Source organism: Nylanderia fulva, unplaced genomic scaffold (assembly GCF_048542155.1).
Source record: "Nylanderia fulva isolate GAGA-0341 unplaced genomic scaffold, ASM4854215v1 Scaffold339, whole genome shotgun sequence".
Classification (NCBI taxonomy): domain Eukaryota; kingdom Metazoa; phylum Arthropoda; class Insecta; order Hymenoptera; family Formicidae; genus Nylanderia; species Nylanderia fulva.
Window position 1 is genome coordinate 28900 of NW_028190410.1, and position 9396 is coordinate 38295.

A 9396-nucleotide genomic window follows, 5' to 3' on the forward strand; every position below is an offset into this window, starting at 1 on the left:
AGTTGAAAAAAAGTTTTGTTTTTTAAAAAAGGGTTTGGTGGGTTCGGGGGGTTTTTTTTGTTCTTCCCCCTTTGGTTTAAGGGGGGGCCCCGCTGGGATGAGGGTTAAGGGTTTTCTAAAAGAAATTTTTTCAAAAAATTTAAAAATTTAATTTCTTTCATGGGGGAATTGTTGTTACCTAAAGGTTTTTTTGGGCGGGAAAACAATTTTTTTTCCCAAAACTAAATTAAATTTTAGGTTTTAAAAATTTTTGAACCTCTTTGGAAAAATTCAAGGGAATTTTTTGTGTCGCGGTTTTCCCGTCCTAGGGGATTTTTTTTGGCTTTTAAATTTTTCCCCCAAAAAAGTTTTTATATTTTCCCGGTCTAAATAATAAAATCAAGAAATTAAATTTTTGAAATTTTTCCCCTTTTGGATTCGGTCCCAAATTTTAAAACCGAAATTTCCCCCCTTTTTTCTCCTTTCCCCAAAAAAAATTTTTTGAATTTGTTCGGAATTTTTCCTCTTTTTTTCACCCCCAAATTTCCCCAAATTAAAGGAAAAGAATTAAAATTTTGGGAAGGAACAGTTACATTGGGGGCCCCCTAATTGGACCAAAAGGGAACTTTTTTCCTGGAACTTGGGTGAAGGATCAATTCAGGAACCAGATTTCCCCAATTTCAAAAATTTTTTTCTTTTTTTTGGAAAAAATTTTTTAAATAAAAAATTTAGCCCCGTGTAAAAGAAAATTCAAAAAAGGATTCCTTTTTTTTAATTTTTTTTCCTTTGGTTTTAAAAAAAAAAATTTTTAAAGGGCTCGCCCCCTTTTTTTTAAAAATTAGGCCTTTTTTACTTTTTTTTTTTTGGGGGGGGGTTTAAAAGTTTTTTTTTTGGAAACCCTTTTTTTCCCCTTTCTTTAATTTTTTTCTTTTCAACAATGGAAAAAAAATGCCCAATGTTTTTGGGTCAAACGGATTTTTTCGGGTTTATTTTTCAAAACCAAAAAACCCTTCGAAAAATAACCCAAAATTACCTACAAAAAAACATTAAAATTTACCAATTTTGGGAATTATAATTTTTCCGCTTTTGGATTTAAAAATTTAAGCGTTAAGTATTTAAAAACAAGGGGAAGGGAAAAAAAAAATTTCGGAAAAAAAAAATTTTGTTTTAAAGTTGTGAATTTTAAAACAAACCCTTTTCCACCCGCTCCTCATTTTTTTTAAAATTTTTTTGGATTTTTGGGGGGGCCCTTGGGGTTTTCATTTAAAAAAACCAATTTTTTTAAAAAAACAAAAAAAAATTTATAAAATTATGATAGAGAACTTCTTAGCATTTATTTGGCTATTAAACATTTCAGGCATTTTGTTGAAGGAAGGCAACTGTTTATCAGAACTGATCATAAACCTTTGATTTTTGCTTTCCGTCAGAAATTGGATAAAGCGTCACCAAGACAGATCAGACAATTGGACTTTATTGCTCAATTCTCTACAAATATTACCTATATTTCTGGAAAAATGAATTCAGTTGCTGATGCTCTGTCAAGAATTGAATCTATTTCAATGCCTATTATAGTTTCTTTAGAAGAACTTGCTAATTATCAGAAAGAAGATGAAGAACTTCAAGTTTTACTTTCTTCAAATTCTTCACTTCTGTTGAAGAAACTTATTCTTTCAGGATCAACCATACCTATTTATTGTGATTGCTCTTCGGAATTAATTCGTCCATATGTTCCTAAACTCTTACGCAAGAGAATTTTTGATGTTGTTCATGGACTCGCTCACCCCAGCGGCAGATTGACATGTAAACAATTACTACTGAAATTCATTTGGCCTTCTTTGAAGAAAGATGTGAAGGAATGGACTCGAACTTGTCTTCCATGTCAACGTGCGAAGATTTCAAGACACACCAAGAATTCTCCAATTAAGATTGCAATTCCTGATCAACGCTTTCAGCATGTGCATTTAGACATTGTTGGACCACTTCCTATTTGTCAAAATTACCGTTATTGTCTTACTATGATTGATCGTTTTTACAGATGGCCTGAAGCTGTTCCTATTTCTGAGATTTCTGCTGAAACTATTTCTACAACATTTTATTCACATTGGGTAGCACGTTTTGGTTCTCCTATCAGCATTACAACAGATCAAGGTCCTCAGTTTGAAGCAGCTTTATTCAAAGCTTTAACAAACCTAATTGGATGTCAAAGGATTAGAACTTCTGCTTATCATCCTGCTTCAAATGGAATTCTGGAAAGATGGCATAGAACTTTGAAAGCAGCGATTATGTGCCACGAAACAACCAACTGGGTAGACTCTTTACCTTCAGTTCTTTTGGGATTACGTTCGTGTTTCAAAGAAGATTTAAAAGCTTCACCTGCAGAACTTCTTTATGGATCCACTCTTCGTATTCCTGGAGAATTTTTCATTGAAGAAGATTTTCCTGCAGATCCTGAAATCTTTCTTGAAAAACACAGGATTCATATGAGGAATATCAGATCATCTCCTACAAGTCATCATTGCAAAAGATCACCTTTTGTTCACAAGAATCTTTTTGATTGTACTCATGTTTGGATTAGAGAAGATACTGTTAGGAAGTCACTACAACCTCCTTATTCTGGCCCTTTTCCTATTGAGAAACGTATCTCTGATCATTTATTTGCAGTTAATGTTTCAGGAAGAGTTGTCAATATTTCGACAGAACGTCTCAAGCCAGCCTTCATTCCTAGAACTTCAGATTCTACTGAACTTTCTACCAGATCTTCAGCTCCTGTTCCTGCTATTTCAACTCCTGTTCCTGCTATTTCAACTCCTGTTCCTGCTACTTCAGCTCCTGTTCCTACTACTTCAGCTCCTGTTTCTGCTACTTCAAATCCTTCTTCTTCTTCTACTGTTGGAAAAGCTTTACGCACCTACCCATCAAAGAAGAAGAAAGTCCATTTCGCAACGAATATCGTCACTTGGGGGGGAGTACTGTAGCATTCATCATCCACACCTTTCATTTACACTCTACACTTTTATTACACCTTACACTTTTCACTGCACTTTTACACTTTTTTACATCTTTATACATTTGTAATAACTTCAATTCATTAATATACATAATGTTTTTAAGAAAAATCAATATTTCCATAACAACACATTCATTCATTTATTTGTTACATATTAATTCTTTTTGTTCTTTCGCTTTATACTTTCAATGAATAAACATTACTTTTTCAAAGATCTGGTGAATTTATTTATAAGTCGCTACACTGGCTCTAATAATTGTCCAATGTCTTCATCTAAAAAACAATGTTTTGAGGTTAGATTACATAGGTTAAATTACTTTAAACAGTGGTTAAATGTACTCACATGTAGTAAGTAAAAAATTATTTAACTATCTTACCATTATTTGCAGCAAATAAAACAGGTGGTTCAGGAACAATCTCGTCAAAATCCTCTTCATCGGATGACAAATCAGGTTCAGACTCCGACTCCAAAATGTGATTAAAAATTTCTACATTTAATTCATTCATCATTTTGTGATAATTGTAACAATATAACCAATAATAAATTTTAAACAATAAAATTCCACTTTTTTATTAAAACTTTAAATATGAACACTATGCACAAATAGCTGTCGTATTTATAAACACTTGATGTTACACTTCGGCGTTCTCGTTGAAAAGCTTACACTTTACACTGAATTTACACGACGTTACCCCCACTCTCAAAAATTGGACGGAGTAAAAGTGTACACTATACACTTTTCGTGTAAGCAAGAAGAACAAACCTATTGTTTAACAGAGCAATTGTACTTAAAAATATCTGCAAACATTTTTAAAAAGGATGGAGAGATGTAAACTAAAATGTGAAAAACAAGTTATTATAAATAACGTAACAAAAATTAAAAACCATCAAAACTTTTAGAATTATATACCAACTGCGAAATATTGAATCCGCAAAATATATAAAAAAAACTAAGATCGACAAATGTAAGTATTGAAGGCTTGATCGACTAATATAATTTGCTGACGGTTTCTTAACTACGGAAAGGCATTCCGCCGTCAGGCCATCTGTCGGTGGGAGGTAATACTAAACACAAGCCAAGAAACTAACTATTATTTTTATTTTTATCGACAACAGGGGCTCTAAATCGAAGGATCGGGGGAAAATCTAGCCATATACATTCCCGTAAAAGTAGAACGTTCCATCTTGCACGGTTCAATTGTTATTAATTTTTTAATTTTCAAAATGTAATATTCGTTTTTAAGAATATTTGCAAACATAAATGGCTGTAACTCGGGCCTTCGGTGCGTGATGTCGTTGGCACTCGCGTTTGTGCAAAAGTATAAGCTTCTATCTCCAACAGTTCCTTTGTTATTAATTATTCAAATTATTTTTTCGAAAAGTAGTAACTATTTCTTTTTTTGCTTTTTGTCGACATCAGGGATTCTAACTCGGAGAATCGGAGGACGGCCTCGCCATCTACGTTTCTGCGAAAATAGAACGTTCCATCTTGCGCGGTTTATTTGTTATTAATTTTTTAATTTTTAAAATGTAATATTCTTTTTTAACAATATTTGCAGACATAAATGGCTGCAACTCGGGCCTTAGGTGCGTGATGTTAACACTCACGTTTGTACAAAAGGACAAGCCTCCATCTCCAACGGTTCTTTTGTTATTAATTATTCAAACTATTTTTCAAATACATATACATATACATGTAGCGACTTATGAATAAATTCACCAGATCTTTTAAGAAAGTAATGTTTATTCATTGAAAGTATAAAGCGAAAGACAAAAAGAATTAATATATAACAAATAAATGAATGAATGTGTTAAAAATAAATTAATACAATTGTCGCTCGTATATTGAAAACAAAGTGATAAATATAAGGCCAACTTATCGAGCTGAATATTCGAGATGTTCAGTCAACTACCATTTATTACATGTATAAATTATAAAACTACAGTCATTATATTAAAACTAACGCAAATTACAATCATTCTATAAACGTTTCGACCGCACGCGGTCTTCTTCAGTATAATTATTGAAATATAAATTCTTACAATTCACATAATATCGAAATTTAATTATAGTTATTCAGAATCAAGAGTTTTTGAGCAATTAACGCGTGTTTCAATCCGTCCTGTCCAACAATGTTCGCCTCGATATGATCCCTGATTTTGTTCAGATCTCGGATAGTTTCATCGTTAATATGCGAGAAATTAACCCGTTCCGTAGGCGCTGCGATTAATAAAAAATTACCGATCAACGTATGTCCAAATTATAATATGTATCCCCTACAATTGGTAGTATGCTTACCTATCATCGTTCTTCTTGACAATTTTGCTACTTCTTAACAGTTATTAAGGATGACACATAACAAACCAACAATACAGAAAGACAGCTCATTTTAAACTCTACTTGATCGGAGAGCGTGCGTGTTTATATATGATCTAATATCTATGTTTTACTCGTTAATGTCCTATTTGTCCTATTATTATTTCTTGTTCGCTAATATATCCAAAATATCAAAATACGACTCGCTAAGTAACTCAGTATCTTTGTTTAAATTTAGTCCATTTTTTTGTTCCTTGATATGTAGCATCTCAGAAATGAGTCTTTTATAATAATTATTTTCGTTGTCCATGATCTTAACATTGTCCCAATTAAAAGTATGATGTTCATTTATTATGTGTTCAGAAATTACTGAATGTTTCGTTGAGTCCAATCTAATATTATTTTTATGTTCTTTCATTCGCGTCTGCAATTGCCTCTTTGTTTGGCCTACATAAGATGCATTACAATTATTGCAACTGATCTTATAAACCACATTCGAATTGCATGGATGTTTAGTTTTATCTTTCTGCGCTTTAATAATATTATCCAGTTTGTTGAGACATCTATACCCTACCATACAATTTTTATTTTTTACCGAGGAAACAATCATTTCTGAGATCCCATCTATATACGGAATGACAAAGAATTTTTTATTGACCGAGTCATTTCCTATACTTTTTGTTCTTTCTATGTTGGCCTGTCTCTCTATAATGCTCCCCTTAGATATGATGTGTTCTATCCGATGATTAATTTTGTTAAAAATCAGATCAAGAGGGTAACCATTGCTTCTGAGTATATTAATAATTAACTCCAAATTTTTATTAAAAAATAGTGGATGTGATAGCAATAGACATCTGTCTACAAGGTTATATATTATTCCAATTTTGTGGCATAATGGGTGGTTTGAATAAAATGATAACGTCCTTCCTGAGAAGGTTTCTTTTTGATACCAGTCTATATATATTTTGTTATTAATAATTTTAAGTGATAAATCTAAGAAATTCAAGCTATGGTTAACCTCTTGTTCGACCGTGAATTTAAGTCTTTCATGATAGTTGTTAAAATTATTCACAATCTGAGTCATATTAGTCATAGAGGTGGCCACTATTATGTCATCCACATAACGAAAATAAAACAAACATTCCAAATTCAACGCTTTGAGAACTGTATCCTCAAGATCTTGCATAACCAGGTCTGCAATAATTGGTGATAACGGTGACCCCATAGGGGTCCCAAACGTCTGTTTATAAATTATGTCATCAAATGTAAAATATGTAGAAGTCAATATGAATTTTATACCCCCCAAAAATTCGTTTTTCGGTATTTTAGTATTTATTCCAATGTAATCCCATCTATCGTTAATACCGTCAATCGCAAGATCCAGAGGAACGTTCGTAAACAAAGACACCACATCCAAGGAAAACATCCTATCATTCTCATCAATCTTTTTACCAGACAATATGCTGTACAAATCAAAACTATTATTAATATGACTTTTCGCTTTGGGTAGGCTAGTTCGTAAGGTGTTTTGTAAAAACGAAGCCAGCGAGTATAGAGCTGTATCAACCGATGAAACTATGATTCTAACTGGATAGTTTTCCTTATGGATTTTAGGTAATCCATACGCTTTTGGAAGGAGAGAATCACTACAACGTAATTTATAATATTCGTTTTTTGAAATATAATCTTTGAAATATATTCTTCGAGATCTGAACAAAATCAGGGATCATATCGAGGCGAACATTGTTGGACAGGACGGATTGAAACACGCGTTAATTGCTCAAAAACTCTTGATTCTGAATAACTATAATTAAATTTCGATATTATGTGAATTGTAAGAATTTATATTTCAATAATTATACTGAAGAAGACCGCGTGCGGTCGAAACGTTTATAGAATGATTGTAATTTGCGTTAGTTTTAATATAATGACTGTAGTTTTATAATTTATACATGTAATAAATGGTAGTTGACTGAACATCTCGAATATTCAGCTCGATAAGTTGGCCTTATATTTATCACAATGAATGTGTTGTTATGGAAATATTGATTTTTCTTAAAAACATTATGTTAATTAATGAATTGAAGTTATTACAAATGTATAAAAATGTAAAAAGTGTAAAAGTGCAGTGAAAAGTGTAAGGTGTAATAAAAGTGTAGAGTGTAAATAAAAGGTGTGGATGATGAATGCTACAGTACTCCCCCCCAAGTGACGATATTCGTTGCGAAATGGACTTTCTTCTTCTTTGGTGGGTAGGTACGTAGAGCTTTTCCAACAGTAGAAGAAGAAGAAGGAGAATTTGAAGTAGCAGAAACAGGAGCTGAAGTAGCAGGAACAGGAGCTGAAGATCTGGTAGAAAGTTCAGTAGAATCTGAAGTTCTAGGAATGAAGGCTGGCTTGAGACGTTCTGTCGAAATATTGACAACTCTTCCTGAAACGTTAACTGCAAATAAATGATCAGAGATACGTTTCTCAATAGGAAAAGGGCCAGAATAAGGAGGTTGTAGTGACTTCCTAACAGCATCTTCTCGAATCCAAACATGAGTACAATCAAAAAGATTCTTGTGAACGAAAGGTGATCTTTTGCAATGATGACTTGTAGGAGATGATCTGATATTCCTCATATAAATCCTGTGTTTTTCAAGAAAGATTTCAGGATCTGCAGGAAAATCTTCTTCAATGAAAAATTCTCCAAGAATACAAAGAGTGGATCCATAAAGATGTTCTGCTGGTAAAGCTTTTAAATCTTCTTTGAAACACGAACGTAATCCCAAAAGAACTGAACGATTCTATCCAGTTGGTTGTTTCGTGGCACATAATCGCTGCTTTCAAAGTTCTATGCCATCTTTCCAGAATTCCATTTGAAGCAGGATGATAAGCAGAAGTTCTAATCCTTTGACAGCCAATTAGGTTTGTTAAAACTTTGAATAAAGCTGCTTCAAACTGAGGACCTTGATCTGTTGTAATGCTGATAGGAGAACCAAAACGTGCTACCCAATGTGAATAAAATGTTGTAGAAACAGTTTCAGCAGAAATCTCAGAAATAGGAACAGCTTTAGGCCATCTGGAAAAACGATCAATCATAGTAAGACAATAACGGTAATTTTGACAAATAGGAAGTGGTCCAACAATGTCTAAATGCACATGCTGAAAGCGTTGATCAGGAATTGCAATCTTAATTGGAGAATTCTTGGTGTGTCTTGAAATCTTCGCACGTTGACATGGAAGACAAGTTCGAGTCCATTCCTTCACATCTTTCTTCAAAGAAGGCCAAATGAATTTCAGTAGTAATTGTTTAGATGTCAATCTGCCGCTGGGGTGAGCGAGTCCATGAACAACATCAAAAATTCTCTTGCGTAAGAGTTTAGGAACATATGGACGAATTAATTCCGAAGAGCAATCACAATAAATAGGTATGGTTGATCCTGAAAGAATAAGTTTCTTCAACAGAAGTGAAGAATTTGAAGAAAGTAAAACTTGAAGTTCTTCATCTTCTTTCTGATAATTAGCAAGTTTTTCTAAAGAAACTATAATAGGCATTGAAATAGATTCAATTCTTGACAGAGCATCAGCAACTGAATTCATTTTTCCAGGAATATAAGTAATATTTGTAGAGAATTGAGCAATAAAGTCCAATTGTCTGATCTGTCTTGGTGACGCTTTATCCAATTTCTGACGGAAAGCAAAAATCAAAGGTTTATGATCAGTTCTGATAATCAGTTGTCTTCCTTCAACAAAATGCCTGAAATGTTTAATAGCCAAATAAATGCTAAGAAGTTCTCTATCATAAGTGCTATAATTTCTTTGAGCTTTGTCTAGTTTCTTTGAGAAAAATGCTATTGGTTTGATATCGTCGTCAATAGACTGTTCAAGTGATGCACCAACAGCAAAGTCAAAAGCATCACAAGTTAAAATAAGAGGAGCATGAGGAGCAGGATGAGAAAGGGTAGTAACTTGTAAAAGTTCTTCTTTACATGACTCGAAAGCTAATTCCGCTTCTTTAGTCCAAGAAATAATTCTTCTATCCCTCTTGCGACTGTCCTTTAAATATTCTGTTAACAGAGCTTGATGATTTGCAACATTCTTGAGACA